This window comes from Rattus rattus, chromosome 4, assembly GCF_011064425.1.
Source record: "Rattus rattus isolate New Zealand chromosome 4, Rrattus_CSIRO_v1, whole genome shotgun sequence".
Lineage (NCBI taxonomy): Eukaryota > Metazoa > Chordata > Mammalia > Rodentia > Muridae > Rattus > Rattus rattus.
The window spans coordinates 127,733,955-127,738,261 of record NC_046157.1 but is presented as its reverse complement, the minus strand read 5'-3'; the positions used below and the strand labels follow the sequence as shown (position 1 = coordinate 127,738,261).

General features: G+C 39.0%; 1 pseudogene; it reads right to left on the bottom strand.

The window, feature by feature from the left end:
- Positions 1-2,111: 2,111 nt before the first annotated feature.
- Positions 2,112-4,024, bottom strand: LOC116898177 (annotated as a pseudogene).
- Positions 4,025-4,307: the final 283 nt, after the last annotated feature.

Below are 4,307 nucleotides of genomic sequence, written 5' to 3'. Positions count from 1 at the left end.
CATCTATGCATCTTTTCTTTCTCTTAAAAATTATTTATTTTTTTGAGACCGTCTCATGTAACTCAGACCAACCTTAAACTCTAGGTCTTCCTACAGGGTTACAGGTGTGCACCAGGTTTTACCAGTCAGTGTTTTCAGTCAGCATGCAGATCACAGAGCTCTACTGACCATAGACTACCTTTCATTCCTGAGTAAAAAGAAACAGTGAAAAACCAAAAGGTTTAATCCTTTAAGTGCTATGTGAATTGACCTTCACACCTGACAAGGTTGTGGACCTTGCATTTTTCCTGCTGTAAACTGGGAGTGTTCAGAGTTGAGATTGTATAGCATTCCTAATTCCCTCAACCCAAGAATGTGCCTTTATTCCTACACTTGATCTTAGCCAAAAGGCCGAGAAGCGACGTATGCCTTTATTCCTAAGGAAAATTATTTTCCAAGTCTTTCTAATAGACATACTTGCCAGCCAATACAAAAGCCATGCAAAACTGAACATAAAAGACATCACAAACACTCTACATTTGTTCCAATAAGGTTATCCAGAAGAGAAATCAGACACGAACAACACTGACAAGACATTAACACTGATTGCTTGTGCTAAGTGACAAGTCAGTGTCATTCCAGTTTTTAGCTTTGGGAACATGAAATTCTGTAGCTACATAAAATCAAGACATTCACATTTGAGGTTGGAGGTCACACAGATCACTTCCCTTAAAGGCTTGAAAAGACTACGGGTTAAGTTTCTGTGCAGGTTTGTAGACAAGGAATTTTAAAGCTATAGCAATTGAGACAGTACATAAATCCCATTAGTGTGAACATTTAAGATTTAGCAAGCTGTTGTATTTCCGTCACAAGGAAGACTTTGTTAGGACAAAAATTTGTCTGTACACACATAATAAAACTTTTCCTCTGATGTCCTTTTCTAAAATGCTCAATGACTCCCTTCCAATCTCAAAGTCAGTTGTCACAGTATTTCTTCAGTGTGTATATATGTATAAAACTTTATTCCAATGCAGAACACAACTATTTATTAATCTATTAAACATCAATATACAGTACAGATTTCCAGTTCAATACCTACCTACATAGAACAGTCACAGACATAAATTCTGAGCTCAGATATGGGAAAGGCAGAAACTGTCAAATGTGTTATGCCCTTTCACTGACATAAAAGTGTTTGCATCACAAGGAAGACATTTTAATGGTGAACATAGTTTTTATGAACCCTTTATCACAACAAGCAGTCAAGGCTATCAAATTGACATAATTTAATAAAATAATTCAGAAAATTCTATCTTTAAAAATGTCAGCATCTTTTGTATGCTTGTAACTACACTGGCGGCTGCTGGGTGTGCATTCTCAGCCACAAAGTCCAAACTGAGGGGCTGGAGTAATTTTTTTTTACTTTTGGGTTTTTGTGATAGGGTTTTTCTGTGCAGATTTGACTGGCCTACAACTCACTCTGTAGAATAGGCTGGTCTTGAGCTCAGAGATCCACCTGCCTCTGTCTTTTGAGTGCTGTGGCTAAAAGCGTGCCCTTCCATGCTCAACAAAGCTGGTAATTTAATGAAATGTTTTTCAGAATGAAAAGATATAACCAATAAATTTAAACTTAAAAAGTTGCTCCAAAGTAAAGTGGCACCTTTTTTTCCTTTTCTTGTTTAAGAGAAATATTTCTGATGATAAGTCAGTTGTTTAGGAAAATACTGCTATTCTCAGTGCACAGAAGCACAGCCCCTTCTCTCCATAATTCCATGAAGTCATTTAAGTTAAATGTTAAATAATGTTAATATTCATACCTATGTGAGGCAATGGGATATTATGTATATACATACTTTTTTTTATAGACATCTAACCAAGAGGCAAAGAGTCAGAAAGGTGAAAACAAAAGGTTTTACCAGGATAAATCAGAAATGCTCTGAAGAAAGTTTCCATTTTAAAGCTCCAAACAAGTCAAGGCCCCCTAAAGCAGTGTTCAGGAAGTGTTGTATACAAATCACCTAATGGACCTTTCTCACTAGTTGTAAGAGATTAACTCTCAGCATTAAGGCCATCTTCCTGTTGGAGGTTTGCCAAATAAAGTTCATCATGAGGACACAGAATAGCCATTTCCTTCACCTTAGCCAGGTGGATGGCACCCACTGAGGCTCCGTATCCAGTTTGTTAATGAGCCACGAAATTCCCGATAGGCTTTATCAAGGTCTGAATTCACAATTGCAGTGTCCAAAGTAGAGGCCATTGTTCTGTACCGTTTCTCTAGTCTTCTCAATAATCTTCCTTAATTCTTCAAGCTTTGGTTCTTGCCTTCCTTGGCTAACAATGACCAAAGTCTCTCTGGTGAAGGTGGTGCAATAAAGATGATATATGGTTTCTAATCTGAATTCCAGAGGGTCTTCAAGGACTGTGTTTAAAGACTTAAAAGACATATTTTGCCAGAGTTGATTACTTGTCATACAGAATCTATGCTGTTACCATACAGATTTTTCTCAAATTCACCATGTTCAATGAACTTGCCAGCTGCTATATCTGCTTCAAATGCTTGCTCTGAAACACAGTGGTAATCTCTCCCGCCAGTTCATGGTCTCACCTATTCTGAGTTCTATGAGGACTGCAAATGCAAAGTGGTCTTTTTCTTTGTTTATGAGTCTTTGGCGCAGTTTGTTCCGGCCACAGTTCTGTGGACTGATCAAGATGATAGCTCTTTTCCTATTCGCTGACTGATGGTAAAGTGACATTTCTTCATATGTTAAGATCTCTTCATTGTTATAATCATCATTTTTATTGGCGTTATATAAAACCTTTTCCTCTTCTTTTTATATTTCTTTGCACACCATATTTTCCCTGATTTTTCTGACTCCTTATCTTCTTCTATAGTTTGCTTCGTGGCTTTCCTTTGCTGCTGAAAGCTTTTCCCTGGAATATGTCCAGCTAGAGGCTATTATCTTTGTCTTCCTCTTTATAAGCCTACTACCAATTTGGATCTTCTTGACTGATCATATGAAGTATATGATCCATTTTGAAAAGACAGCCCTAACTCTTGACATGGAACATAAGGGTCATCTGAGGGGTCATAGTCAAAATGAGCTTTCACATGGATTATAGTTTCTTTGGCAGGAGGAGGCTTGATCTGTTGAGTAGGAATCAGAACAAATGTCAAAGTACCATACATATCAGACAACAGGTCAAAAACCTCATTGACATCCTTCCCCTGGATTTCAATGCTATTGATCTCCAGAACTTCATCTCCTTTGTTCAGGAGCCCACTCTTCTCTGCAGGACCTTCTTTTACTCTCCAGCTTATGAAGACAAAATCCAACTGATTGCAAACTGTGGCATCCAGTGGAATATTCTGAGCCTTTTCTATATGAACTATTTTTACAGTTTCTCCCCATAATGGCCAATACTTTTATAGACTCTCTCATCTGTAATGGGCTCAAGCTGCATTTTCTGCTCAGCAACCTTATCATGGGCCAGTAAAGGTGCCTGAATATATTGAGCATTAGCAAAGCAGTTAATTTCTGTCCTTCCTTCTGACGGAATGGCTTTAACACAGTTTGTACCTCTCATACTAGGTCTTTTACATGGGCTGGCCTTGTTCATGTGCTCTGTGGCAGCATAGTGTATCTTGAACTCTTCGTGAAAAAAATCTCAATTTTTCACAAGCTGTAAAAGCAGTGAGATATTCTCCTGGCTCTGAGAATCAACCAAAGTGTGTTGGATATGTTTAAGTGACGAGAACAAGTCTTCAACTAGTATTTTCACAGCATAGTGAGGACTTTCTAAAACAGTTCCTTCTTTTGTGTCAAATACAGGGTTATCTATTCCAGTTTTTGGCGGAATTTGACCTAGTTTCTTAAGTGTCATGGAAGAATTTAGGTCAAGTTCTTGCTTTTTCCCTTCTTCACGCCTTACGTCGCATATCCTCTTGTTGTTGTCCAATATGGTCGGACTGTGCACTTCTTCACACTGGCATCACTCTGGTGCCCAAATCTCCAGGCCAGTCAACAGCCATCTCTTGGTGCTTCAGATGTTCCTATTATGCAAACTGGAAAACCTTGTCTTCTATTCTTGTTTCTCTTTGCTGTTTTTTCCCCCAATATTTACGTTAGCTTTCTTATTCTCTGTGACCCTGCGGTGACAGATTCACTCGCCCTTAATTGCTCCTTAGCACAGCCCAAGTGACAGCCCTCCATCCAGTGATGCTCAAAACACTGGACTCACTCACTTCCACCAATGGCCAGCTGACTGTTTTTCTCCACAAGCTGCGATCCCCCAGGCCCTCTGGCTAGCCATGCAAAGCCACCAACAAC